A 14,388-nucleotide genomic window follows, 5' to 3' on the forward strand; every position below is an offset into this window, starting at 1 on the left:
CTCCTCCTCAGGCCACGCCACTAAGGGATTTTTTTTCTTTTACTTATTATTTTAATTTATACCTGGCAGACTAGACAACCTCCTACTTTTCATAAGATTTTCCAGGCTTAAAAAGTTGTCTAGTATGCCGAAAAATACAGTACGTATTGTAAGTTTGCTTGAGGTTGTTTTGTAATCTTGGTTTGTGTCATATTGTACTATTTATATGTTTTCTGGCTGATTTGTTTTACAACTGTATTATAGTTTTTTTGTGAGCCGTTAGTCCCCGTTCCTGGGTGTTGTGTATGTGTACATACTTCAGATTGTATATCTTTAGCAGGAGGCATTGTTTGGGCTTGTTTCACTGTACATTGATGGTATTGTGTGTATATTTCCTCTCCGAAATTCTATTCTAGTTATATATTTCACCTGGTCATGCTCAGCATTATTTTTTAAATTTTTAATTATTACATTTGGCCTAGCCATAGGTTTTTAAGCATTGTTGTGCTATTGTTAATGTTTACTGCTTGTTTTTTGTTTATGAGTTTCATTTTATTGTTTTGTATTGCTGTTGTTGTTGTTTTTGCTGATGTATTGTGGGCTCGGCCTCATGTAAGCCGCACCGAGTACCTTGGGGAGATGGTAGCAGGGTACAAATAAAGTTTTTTTATTATTATTGTATGTGTATGTATATAGCAGGCATGGGCAAACTTTGGTCCGCCAAGTGTTTTGGATTCCAACTCCCACAATTCCTAACAGCCTCAGGCCCATGCTTAAGTGCCCGAGGGGGCAAAGGAAAGGGCCTGAGGCTGTTAGAAATGGTGGGAGTTGGAGTCCAAAACACCTGGCGGACCAAAGTCTGCCCATGCCTGCTTTTTCACACAATAAAGACACTGTTCTACAAATTTTCAGTTTTTCTCAGTTGCGGAAATGAAATGTGCCGTTTCTTAATAAATTTAACATGCTGAATTCAAATATAATAATTAAATGTGTTAATTGGCTTTGGTTTTTATGCAACAGCTATTTCAATTTTCTCCACAATAGGTAATTCGTTAATATTATGATAATGCACCTAACCTTACTGCATGTGTATAAACCGTGAATATTTACTAAATTTTAGTCAAATTATATTGCCAATAGTTTATACATGAGAAATATTTATTTAATTAGTCTATTGTTTATGTTTGTGCAGCAAGAAACTATATTAGTAGGCCTAATGCAGTTGAAAAGTCTGAAAGTTTAAATGTCGCTTTAATCGTGACTTCAGTTTATATCCTGTTTGCTTCTCTTGACTTTTCTTTTGTATTCAAGGAAAGGATTGTCTCTTACAATGCTCCAGCAGTAGTCTGACAGCATTGACTGAGTCCATTTGCCTTGATATCTTTTTTCCATAGTGGCAACTTGTTGATGGAAATGCTCACCATGCTCGTCGCTCACTGCCCCACAATTTGATGGAAAGAAATCCAGATGCGGGTCAAGGAAATGAATTTTTAATGACATGTTACATCCAAGACGGTGGTAGGCTTGGAGTAGTTCTTCAACCACTTCCTTGTAGTTTGATGATTTGTTGTTTCCAAGAAACTTTGATGTTACTGACATGAATGATATCCACGCAGCCTTTTCTTTTCCTTTCAATAGAGAAAGAAACTCGTCGTCGCCTATAAGTTGACGGATCTGTGGGCCAACAAAAATTCCTTCATTTATTTTTGCAGCACTAATTGATGGAAATTTACCTTTCAGGTACATAAAAGCTGGTTTATTCTTATCCATTGCCTTGACAAAGTTTTTCATTAATCCCAGCTTTATGTGTAATGGAGGTAATATGATCATGTCGCTGTTTATAAGTGCCGGATGTTTTACATTTTTACTCCGCGGCTGCAATGTCTGTCTTAGCGGCCAGTCTCTTTTGATGTAATGCAATTCTCTGGCACGACTGTCCCAGTCACATAAAAAACAACAATACTTAGTATATCCACCCTGAAGACCAAGTAAGATAGCAACAACTTTTAGGTCACAACAGACTGACCATTGATGTTGACCGTAGTTGATGCATCTTAGAAGCTCTTTCAGGTTTTCATATGTTTCTTTCATTGCAACTGCATAAGCAACTGGAATAGATGGTAAATGATTCCCATTATGCAGTAATACAGCTTTAAGACTTGTTTTGGAAGCGTCAAAGACTAACCTCCACTCTTCGGGATTATAATTTATGTAGAGGGCCGACATTAAATCGCAGATATTCTTACAAACAGCAATATCACCTACCTGGTCAAAGAGTGGAAGAAGGTCTTTCTGATGGTCTCTCTGCCAAGAGATTCCATTGCTTCAGTCTTGAACCTAAAACCTCGGCCTTGTTCTTAGGAAGATCCAGATCTCTTATTAGGTCGTTGAGTTCCATCTGTGTTATGAGATGCGGTTCATTGGATGTGGATGGCAGAAAATTGGGGTCAAATAAGGCTATTGGATCATCACTACAAGCTTCGTCTGGTTCTTCCTCACTGGAGTCAATTACGAAAGATTCAGGTGCTTCTGGAATTGGTAGTCCTTCTCCATGAGGTACTGGACGCATTGCTGAAGGAATGTTTGGATACTGAATAAACGATTTCTTTCTCTTTGTAACACCTTTCTGAATTGGAGGCGCCATACAAAAGTAACAATTACTGACATGATCAGTTGGTTCTCGCCAAATCATTGGCACTGCGAAAGGCATGGAAGACTTTTTCCCCTTCAGCCACCGGACAAGTCTCGATCCACATGAATTACAGCAGATGTGGGGCGCCCAACTTTTGTCTTGGTCTCCTATTTCGCACTCAAAATACAACTTGTAGGCTTTCCTAATCACTGCTGTTATTCGTCTCTTTTGTGATCCAAAAGTAACTTCACCGCAAACATAGCAGAAATTATCTGCTTTATTTACACACGTGCGAGGCATAACTACAGTAAAAAGAACAATGTAAAACGATGTTTAACTATACTGTCTCAGTCTTCAACTGACTGACCCTCACCGTTCAAAAATCTAGCCTTATATAGGGCTTTTGCACACAGTACTAATACTGCGTCATCAAACTTTCTGGAATATTCTAGAATCTTCCATAGTGTAAGTCGCAACATGCATTTTTTCAACCATACGTGATCACGTGATTGCTTATATCAGGGGTCCACAAACTTTAAACAGAGGGCCAGGTCACAGTTCCTCAAACTGTTAGAGGGCCGGATTATAATTTGAAAAAAACATGAATGAATTCCTATACATACCACATATTTTATTTGTAGTGGAAAAATCACTTAAAAACAACACAATAATTAAAATGAAGAACAATTTAACAAATATAAACTTATTAGTATCTCAATGGGGAGTGTGGGCCTACTTTTGGCTCATGAGATAGGATTGTTGTCATTGTTGTTGTGTGCTTTCAAGTCGTTTCAGACTTAGGTTGACCCTGAGCGAGGGCTGGATAAATGACCTTGGAGGGCCGCATCCGGCCCCTGGGCCTTAGTTTGAGGACCCCTGGCTTATATCATAAAAACTAGAGCCAATATACATTTTTAAATGTCATTTTCGTTTCCAGCACCCCAAAATCATAAAAGAACAGCTATTTTCAGGCTGGCAACTTTTTCTCCGTTGAACAGTGAGATCAATAAACTTACTGGAGAGTCTTTTGGAAAAGCTCCCCCTTCTCTCCCTTCAGGGGACTCTTGCGTTGCTCTGAACACTTCGAAGGGAAGCGCTTTGCATAAGTTCCTCAAAAGCACTGATTTTGGGCACCGAGTGTTTGACCAACATCCGCAGAGATTTCTTGAAGCAGCCTAGGCTCCCAGGTGAACTAAGGACATGCGGGGGAGCTTGTGGCCCGGCTTCGAAGGCCCACTGATGTCACTCACCCGAAACTGCGGCGTCCCCAAGTCTCTCCAGAGCGCTTTACTTCCCCCCTCCCGTTTAAATCCCAGGAGTTGATGAGGCGGGGATTGGGAAGATGCGCCTCTCGCTCGCCTGCCTGCCTGCCTTTCCTCGGCTTCTCTCAAGGCGCGACGAGACGGTGCTTTGCTGTGTGTGTTTTGCGTGAGGCAACACCTAGGCCTCCCCAAATCCCTTTCAGAGAGAACGTTGGAGGGGAAGAAGGGGGGGATGAGGAGGGGGAAAAGAAACGGCCGAGCTCGCGCCTGGTCACGTGCGCAAAGATTCGAGGGGGAACCTCACGGCGTCGGCCCTAAAGAAGAGAGAAGCCACTGGTTTGTAAATAAAATAAAAAAGCCCCTTTCCACGCATGCGCAAACCGGGGCAAGGCTCCTCGCGAGCGAGCGAAGGAGGGAGGGAACGTGCGCGCGGGAGAGAGGGAGTGAAGGAAGGGAGTGCGCGTGCGCAGAGAGCCGGGCGAGAATGAGGGAGGGAAGCAAGAAAAGGAAGGAAGGAAGGCAAAGAAGGAAGGAAGGAAGGGAAAAGCTGCTGAGGTAAAGTTGCGTGGAGGAGGAGGTAGTGGTGGTGGGGGGCGGGGAACGGAGAAGCGACGACGGAGGCCTTGAGGGGAGGGAAAGGGAGGGAGGGAAGGGCGGCGCACAGAAGTGGATGAGGAGGGGGGAGGGGGGAGGGAGGAGAAGGGAGGGGGGAAGCCAGCGCGAGCGGCTCCCTCCACGAAGCGAGTGCCTCCGCCGCCGCTGCCGCCATTACTAGAGCTGAGAAACACCGGGGAAGGGAAAGAGAGGAGGAGGGAGGGGGGGAGGCGGGAGGGGAGGGAGGAAGGATGGGGCCTTGCCGGTAGAGCGAAGCCAGGCTGTCCCCCGGAATGCTGCTACTGCTCCTCCTTGTGCCGTGGAAGAGCCGGAGAGCGCGGTAGGCAAGCCACATCCACCGCCTCGCCTCTCAATCCCTCCCTCGGCCCCTTCTGGGCGGTCAGGGCGAGTGGCCTTTCTCTTCCCTTCCTTCCTTCCCCCCAAACCGCAGCGACACGGAGGGAGGCCTTCGTAGCCAGGAGGATGAGGCGTCTCTGGAACTGCTTCAGTGGGCGCTGCCTTCCAGACAGAACCTGAGGCAAGTGGAGGCCGCTTTGAAGGAGTGCGAGGCTGTGAGGGGACTGGGCAGCTCAGCATTGCTGCCTCTCTCCCTCCCCGGCCTTCCTTTCCTTCCTTTCCTCCCTTTACTCGCCTTGCTCCAAGCTAGCTTCATACCTCTACACTCCAGAAAGGAAAGGACAGGGCGGAGGGTATGGGACGCCTTGGTCCCAGGCAGGTGAGGAAGGCCTGGGCCCAAGGAAGCGCGGAGAGCCCCACTCTTTGCTTTCAGAGGAAACAGGACAAGGAGAGGGTTGAAGGCACGTTGCTTTCGGATTTCTCTCTCTGTGTATATGTGTGTGTGTGTATGGGGGGGGGGGGTTCACAGCAATCCACCTTCCTCATTCCTTTCACCGTCTCATTCCTCGTCTGCGCCTTCTCTCTTTCCTCTCCTCCCCACTTTTCCCTTTCTTTGCGAGATCCCAAGTCTTTTCATTCTTCTTTCCCACCCAGCCCCCCCCCCTTCCGCCCTGCCTCGCCCCACCCCCCTTTCCTGTTCTCTTTGGACGCCTCCCCAGTTCTCTCCGTAGCAAACTTTACTGTGTAAAAAAAGATGCGAGTGGCCTACTCCTCTCTCTCTCTCCCTCCCTTTAAGCTCTCCCCTCCCCCAAACTCTTAGTAGGATTTTGCAACACAAGGTTAGGCTGATGGCGTTGCTTATTACCATCCTTCATCTCTCTCTCTTCCTCCACCCCACCCCCTTGTCCCTGTGGCCCCTCTGTTGAATCTGTCAAGGAAAAAAGGAACCCGCAGTTTATGTGCCTCTCTTCTCCCCCCTCCCCACGGTCCCTGTAGCCCCTCTGTTGAATCTGTCAAGGAAAAAAGGATGCCAGGAAGGAACCCACAGTTTATCGTTGCGGGTGGGGGGGGGGGTGCGTATCACGATCCGGGAAGCATAGAAAGTTGATTGCTGATGGCTTAATTTGTATACATATGTAAAGAAAAGGGTGTGGGAACCATCTGATACGCCCTTCTTCTAGAAGTAAGGCAATTTAGCCGCCCCACTGATGGATTTGCTGGAAAACAGGGAAATATTTTTTGTCATGACCCACATAGACCAAAGGGTGGGTGTACACCAGGCATGGGCAGACTTCAGCCCTCTGGGTGTTTTGGACTTCAGCTCCTGCAATTCCTAACAGCCGGTGGAAGTTGAAATCCAAAACACACGGAGGGCTGAGTTTGCCTGTGCCTGTTAAGTCTTCCTAGATTGTTAGTGTATCTTCCCTCTAGTTTAGAACTCAGCAATTGGCACAGATTTCTAAAGTCTATAATAAGGCAGCACAGTCATCTACTCACGCGTCCATTTTTATCAACTTTTAAACAGTTTTGATTGGGAAGAATTGTGGCATTCATCTTCCCCGTTTAAAAATGGACAGACAGTCAAGTTGTATGTACATGTTAGGGGTTGAATTTTACAGACTTTATTGATAAAGTTAAGTATGGAAATCTTCAATATTTATATTCATGGACTCCTAACAGCTGGTAAACTGGCTGGGATTTCTGGGACGTCTAGGCCAAAACACCTGAGGACCTATAGGTTGAGAACCACTGGATTAAGGAAAATTTTAGCCTGACCATGATTGATTGGAAGTCCTTTTAAGATGAATGGATTTATCCCCATAATAAAAATGCCTAGAATTACAGCCACACAGTGTGATCCAACATAGGTTCACTCTTCACTTCTCTTGGTCTTCAATTTTTATAATAATAGTTAAATAAATGTGTTGGCAAATTCTAAAGTATATTGTTAATTCCAATTTTAATGTCCTAACATCTTAGCTGTTTGGCATGTAAATGAGCTAAATGAATATTTTAAGAGAAATAGCTACAAACCCATATGTTAAAAACATGCACTAGGATTTAATACCTAATCTGGATGATCGGGCCTGCACTTGTTGATTGGTTTACCTGTACTTCCTACAACTTCCAATACTTTATTTGTATTTCTCTTCTGTGAGTTTCAGAAGAATATTGCAATAATATAGCTGAAGTTCTTCATAACACATCTAATGAAATATGTTAAGATTTGATTTCATAGACATTTCAATTTTTCATATAAATCATAAAATTATTCTTACATACCTGGTAATAATGTGTTAATTGTGGGGTTTCTGCAGTTCATGGAATATTCGCATAAGCAAAGTTTATGGGGAACTAGTGAGGTATATCTTGGAAGTGCACTGTACTGGCTTCTAAAGTTAATGAAGTTTTGTGGGCAGTTATCCTATAGATGCTTGCTAAATGAGAACGTTAGTAAGATGCCTCAAATACTATCAAAGTTCTCCAAGTTTAAATAGAGAAAAGATTTCACTTGCCTTCTGTGTATATTTGGCAGTATATGTGTGACAGTAAACTGACTTATACTGAAGATTTTTTCAGGGAAATTTTATCTCATTGGAAGGTGTGACACTGCTACTTGAAAGAATAATATATATTTAAATATGCTGAAACTAAATTGGTGGTATGGATAGTCTTAAAAAAGAAGAAGGCACACTTTGAATTTTTTTTAATCAGACCAATTCATAATTAATTTTTTTTCATCTGATTCAATTTTGAAAATTGAAGCATTTAAAACCATAGTACAGCAATTAACAGTTTCACACTTAGGGAATAGTTTTCTGCAAAAACAGACTCCAACTACATTTTATAAATCCTTTTATAAAAAGTTTGTGAGTTAAATGATAAAAAATGTTTACATGACAAATCTAATTTTGAATGATACCTCAGTAGTTGCATTTCCTATATTAAAAGTTGAAACAGTGAATGGAAAAATAATAAATGTTTTCTGTTGCAAGTCAGTTCTAAAGGTATTATGAGCTATAGAATTTGAATAATCAAGGTTAGGATCTAGTGATAGACTTCCATGGGCAGAACAGTAGATTTCAGTGGAATCAAGAAGTGGGAGTCCTTTCTTCTCATAGCAGTCTCTCCCTTTCGAAAGCTGCTTTTGAAGCCTAGGATGTCCTTCAGAACTACCCTTTTGGTAGTTTCAAGGGCTGTGAGGGAAGGAAAGAAACTTTTGTCATGCTAATGTTTTAGCATCCCTACCATGTTGGATTTAGGCCTATACCTATAACCTGCTAAGGATTATGCAAGTCATGGTGCTGATCTTGGGTTTTGGCACTTGAATGATATAGTTTGTCTTCAAATGCATGAAAGGCAGTGTAAAGTGTTCCACTTTGTGCTGGGCTTTGGAAAAAGCCAAAAACACTGCAGGTTTCTCTTGCTTCCAACTTTCTTTGGTGCCTAGTTTGAAATAACACTAGACTTTTAATGGCAGCAAAAAGAATTCAGAGTTCATTTGACCTTCCTACGTTTTTGTTAGATGTATCACAGAATGTGGAGTAGGTCAAGCCAGTCTTTTTTATGCTCAGCTCAAAATCAGATCCATTTCCCCCCAGATTATATACAAAACAAGGAGAAAGAGGTTCATCTATTTTCTGTTGACCAGGATAGATTTTCATCATTACTAACCACCAGGATGGTGGTTAGTATGGGTAACTTGGCAAATACGGTTTATTATTAACCATAAAAGGGGTCCTTGGTATTCTCTGTGTTTGGTTTAAAGGCACTCCTTATGCTTAGGACAGAATGTACAATCAGCTCTCCTCATTTTTTGAAAATAGAAAAACAGCAAATAAAAAAGCTATAACTAAGGAATACAACTCTAGGAATTCCTAGGTCCTCCAGCCTAACTTATATGGTCAACCTCTGGCAGAAATTGACCATAGAATTGCACTAGAGGGCATAGAGATTCCTAAAAGGAACATTTTTATTAAGTTCATAAAGACTCGTGTATTCAGTCTAGAAATTTTAATCAAAACAACTCAAAAAGCCTGGGTCGACTTATCCATGGATCAGTGTGAATACTGTACCTTACCTCTGATCAAGAAAAGAACCATCCCCTTTTCTAAGTAACCTGGTTGCAAGAGAGAAACTTAGTCTGCCTTGGGAAAACCTAAAAGAAGCAGCAATCCCCTCTACTGTGTTCACTGTTGTGCTGCTTCTGGCCTTTTTGAATGCCTGTATGGGAAAATGGTGGTGGCATCCACTAGGGGTGACTGCCCTCTTGAGTCAGCAATAATGCTTTCCCCACTCCATGGAATAGCCTTCAATTTATTAATGAGTTATCAAAATCAATAATTTTACCCCAAACCTGCTCTTTAGTTATGAGCATATATGGCAATTAAAACCACAAACTTCAAACCTTGGATGAAAGACTAGATTTAGATGGAAACTGATGATTTGAATGCCGCCACATGTGTGTGAGACCTGTACCTTCTTGCTGATTGAGGAAGACTGGCTATTGGAAAGGGGAATGATGAATGTCTTGCAACAAAGCAGAATTGTACCCTGCCTAACAGTTTATTTATTTATTTGTCGTGTCAGGGCAGCCAGTCAATTATATTACATTTCTAACAGAACAAAGCAAACAAACAGACAAAATACAAAATTTGTGAGTTTGGTAGTTGATTAAATGTCCTTTGGCCACTTGGAGTGCTTCTGGTGTTGCTGCAAGAAGGTCCTCCATTGTGCATGTGGTAGGGCTCAGGTTGCATTGCAGCAGCTGGTCAGTGGTTTGCTCCTCTCCACACTCGCGTGTCGTGGATTCCACTTTGTGGCCCCATTTCCTAAGGTTGGCTCTGCATCTCGTAGTGCCAGAGCGCAATCTGTTCAGCGCCTTCCAAGTCACCCAGTCTTCTGGGGGGAGTCTCTCATCTGATATCAGCCATTGGTTGAGGTGCTGGGTTTGAGCCTGCCACTTTTGGACTCTCGCTTGCTGAGATGTTCCAGCGAGTGTCTCTGTAGATCTTAGAAAACTATTTCTAGATTTAAGTCGTTGACGTGCTGGCTGATACCCAAACGGGATGAGCTGGAGATGTCTGTGCCTTGGTCCTTGCACTATTGTCTGCTACTTCCTGGCGGATGTCAGGTGGTGCAATACCGGCTAAGCAGTGTAATTTCTCCAGTGGTGTAGGGCGCAGACACCCCGTGATAATGCAGCATGTCTCATTAAGAGCCACATCCACTGTTTTAGTGTGGTGAGATGTGTTCCACACTGGGCATGCATACCTAACAGTGACCAGAGGGAGGCCTTTACTAGAAAAAAAGTTTCCTGAATTCTATCACATTAGAAAATTACTGTCCAGTCTCCAGTATCCCTTTTGGGAAAGATTCTAGAGCATGGGACAGTCTTACAACTCCATTCTGGGTATGGAATAGTTGGAGCTTTGGTTGCCTTGATGGATGTCTATGCCAGTAGGCTGATGATGCTCAAGTCTATTTCTGCTTTCCATTTGGTTCCAAGGTTATTTCATTACTAAATCAGTAATGCTTTGGATTAGAGCGAACAAATTGAAACTTAATCTAGACATGATAGAGATGCTTCTAGTTGTCCAAAAGCAGGAGAGAGAATAGGAAATCAACCCATGCTTGATGAAATCTCAAGTTCGTAGCTTTGGTGTACTACTCTGAGCCTGGATGTGCAGTGTCTTAAGAGTGTATTTGCACAATTAAATGAGTGCCAGCTATGTACATTCCCATAAATGCCGCATTTAGTCATGGTAACATACATCCATTTGTTTTACTGTGATGTACTAATATGTATCTGCCTGGAAACTGTTCAGAAACTTCAGGTGGTTCAAATTTTTATGTCGAGATTGCTAATAGGTACTGGTTATAGGAATTACATATTTTGTTGAATCAGCTTTACTGGCTACTAGTGGCTATGGCTTACAAAACCATAGCTTGGGTTCAGACTATCTGAAATACTATATCTCCCTATATGAACCTTCCCAAGTCCTAAGAAAATCATGTGATTTTCTGTGATCATGTGATGAGGCCACCATAAATTGAAAATCAGTGTGAAGGGCACATGCATATGTAAGGCTTAATTTCTAGGTGGAAGTTTTTTTTTTAATTTCACAACCATCACAGGTACAAGTAGGGAGGACTGTCTTAGCAGCTTCTTCCATGATGAAATTTTTGATCTTTTTTGCTGACAGGCAAAGACCTTTTTTAAAAAAACAAAACAAAAACAAGCCTTTATTTTTTATTGGGTGTGGCAGAATGACCTTTTAATGGAGTGTATTATACTTTTTTCTTTTCTATTTTCAATATATATTAAACTATTTTAAATATTTTAATAACCTTGTTTCCTTTTAAACACACTTTTTTAAGCATGACCATTGGACTAGCACTCTGGAATCCAGGGTTCAGCCATGGAAACCCAAAGGGCACATCATACTCTCCCAGCTTTTGAGAAAGGCAAAAGCAATCCCTTCTGATCAACTCCTACCAAGAAAGCCTATGATACCCTCACTTAGAAGTCATCAAATGTGGGAAATGAGTTGAAGACATGCAGCAATAACATACATACATATATACAGAAATACTTTTATCTGTACTTTGTTCTAACTTGTACTGTAAGCCATCTTGTCTCACATATTAGAAAAATGGTGGGATGTTAGTTCCCCAGAGTCAGGTTGTGTTGCAAAGTGCAACCAAAACTAGAGCTGCAATGTAGGCAATACCACATGAAAAGTTAGAAAGGGAATGAAGAAGGACAAAATGCATGGGAATTATGGTTATGTATAATTGTTTTATAAGAATAATAAAAACATTAAAAAAACAAACACCCTAAAAAAAAGAGTTAGAAACAGTGTCCTAAAGGTATGGCCAGTTGTTAATACATGGTTAATTATTTAGACAAAAAAAAGCAGGGAGACAAGGAGAAATGGGGATGTTGGAATTCTCAGTGGGTTTAGGTCAGGATATTTTAAAATCTGCATTGAAATACTCTACCTTTTAGCTATGTTGTGGATATTGGAATTCTTATTACGGTCAACCAGTTGTGATTCTCAATGGGGTCGGAAAATATTCTGCAAGTCATTCAGTGCAAGTTTCTGATTTATATTAGTTAATCTGGATCAGACATTCATGTTTTCAGTATTTGATCAATCAGGTACCAATCAGCAAGAAAACAAAAACATAAAAATAATTATATATGCAAAATTCCTAGTATTGTTTTGGTGGTCATCGGAAATTTAAATGACATTTTTTTAACACCAGAATACTGTGATGAACTATGTTAGCATCTGAATATGCTGATTAGTATTGGTGGTCAACTCCAAGAAAGCCATAATCCCAGTGTTTCAGCATGTATATATTTTGGGTTAAGCAGGAAGGCAGAGTAGGTCACATTGGAGATATTGCTCCTTTTAAAAATTACCTGTGGTTGGCCCTGGCAAAAAAGAAAGGTACCCTAGAAGCATGGGATGAAGAGTAAAGCCTCATGCAGTAGCATGCTTGTTTTAGCCATTATTAAACATTTTATACCACAGCATTTGCATTAACTATATAATTCCTGTATTTAATTTCTAAGTTATACATAGAATTTATTTAATTGCACGGAATGTGAATTTTAAAAGCAGTATGGTCTAGCTCTTAATGACATTGTAACTAGATTTTTTTCTAGATAAGCAGTTGTGTGGGTTGGGGAGAATGATTGCCCACATCATTAAAGTCACACGGGCAATTTTATGTTATATCTTCTCTTCTTAATTTTGTCACCATAGGACCAATTATATATTATGTATAGGATTTTTATTTGCCATATAGTAGCTGGAATTCTGTTGGTTAGTTCTAACTAGAGTGGACTAATTTAATCAGATATTAAATGATGAACAAGTTGATTCAATGTAGCTACTCTAGTCAGGATTAACAATGGTATTTAGGCTAGGGTTGTTTATGTCTGACTTCATACTTAAATATTTGGACATTTGGAATTGCTTTGAGCTGTAACAGTGTTACATGTTCATACTATATGTCTTATTCTTGTGAAAATAATATTTCTCAACATTTAATTATATCCACAGTTCTTCATAATCAGTTTAAAATATAGATACCAGTTTGTTGATAAAATAATTGTATATTATATTCACAGGAATGAAACAACTCCCACCAGCATCCAGAATATCTCATGTAAGGGAGGGAGTTTGTAATTAGGGATTGAACTGTTGTATCTGCAATAGTTAATTTCATTAGACTGTATAAATCACCTCAAAAGGGGATTCAGTAATGTTCTCTCTTGATGGTTCAATCAATAATAGCTCATGAAGGAACTTGTCCTTGGAAGGCCTTTGTTTTGTGTCATGAGCACAGTGGATTCTGGTGTCTTGCTAAACAGTGGGCATGAGTGTATGCTCAGTGTGCAGTTTTTCGGACAGTCACCAACTATAACTTATTTTGATGAAAGGCTGAAGGAATTAAGTGTGTGGCTTTTACAGACACCTCTCTTAGTACAGGATGGAATGTGAGTTATATAGAACACGTCTGTTCTAATTTTTCACATAGTCCAGGTAAGATTGCTAAAGTTATGTTCCAATCCCTGGGGGCAGTAATGAACTGTTTGTGAGTAAATAAACTGAGACTCAATCCAGATAACATGGAAAGGGGGTGGGGGCAAACTCTGAGTCTACAGGTGAGGCTTGTCCAAGGTGGGAAGCAGTCAGTGTCTTGGTATCTTTCAGATTGTACTCTTAACAATGCTGTGTCAATGGAGCTGCATGTTTTTTTTTATTTATTTGGAGTGCTTCTACCCCGCCTTTCTCAACCCCCTGGGGGGGGGGGGGGGGGACTCAGGGCGGCTTACAAAAGGCACAATTCGATGCCCAACAGTTCACTTAATACAATATACAAAATACAATATAACGACAACAGTTATAACTAGTTAAAACAATCAAATTAATACAATAGCAGCAATAAAATCATCTTGTCTTTTATCCATCTGCCATCTTACCCAAAGGCCTGGTCCCATATCCAGGTTTTTAACTTCCTTCTGAAAGAGAGGAGGGATGTTGATGACTTAATATCCCCGGGGAGTGCATTCCACAGGCGAGGGGCCACCACCGAGAAGGCCCTGTCCCTCGTCCCATGTTCAGATGGAATCTCCTTTCTTGTAGTTTAAAGCTATTGTTCCATTGCGTCCTAGTCTCCAGGGAAGCAGAAAACAAGCTTGCTCCCTCCTCCCTGTGACTTCCTCTCACATATTTATACATGACTATCATATTTCCTCTCAGCCTTCTCTTCTTCAGGCTAAACATGCCCAGCTCCTTAAGCCACTCCTCATAGGGCTTGTTCTCCAGACCCTTGATCATTTTAGTCGCCCTCCTCTGGACACATTCCAGCTTGTTAATATCTCTCTTCAATTGTGGTGCCCAGAATTGGACACAATATTCCAGGTGTGGTCTAACCAAGGTGGTATAGAGAGGTAGCATTACTTCCCTAGATCTAGACATTATGCTCCTATTGATGTAGCCCAAAATCCCTATGGCTTTTTTTGCCGCCACATCACATTGTTGG

At 41.4% G+C, this 14,388-nt stretch overlaps 1 protein-coding gene and 1 long non-coding RNA gene across 2 annotated transcripts in view; one reads left to right on the plus strand and one right to left on the minus strand.

The window, feature by feature from the left end:
* Positions 1-1,453: 1,453 nt before the first annotated feature.
* On the minus strand, positions 1,454-4,223 carry LOC137095827 (uncharacterized). The gene is made up of 2 exons (XR_010908989.1): positions 2,245-4,223; positions 1,454-1,653 (listed from the first exon to the last, which is right to left on the minus strand). It is a non-coding gene; the product is annotated as an uncharacterized lncRNA (long non-coding RNA).
* Positions 4,224-4,298: 75 nt separating this feature from the next.
* ARHGAP5 (Rho GTPase activating protein 5) overlaps positions 4,299-14,388 on the plus strand; it is a 57,533-nt gene continuing 47,443 nt past the window's right edge. Inside the window, 1 exon segment of the mRNA XM_060759487.2 lies at positions 4,299-4,428. The gene's annotated coding sequence lies outside the window, so the exon portion shown is untranslated.

The sequence above is a fragment of the Anolis sagrei genome, chromosome 1 (genome assembly GCF_037176765.1).
Source record: "Anolis sagrei isolate rAnoSag1 chromosome 1, rAnoSag1.mat, whole genome shotgun sequence".
Lineage (NCBI taxonomy): Eukaryota > Metazoa > Chordata > Lepidosauria > Squamata > Dactyloidae > Anolis > Anolis sagrei.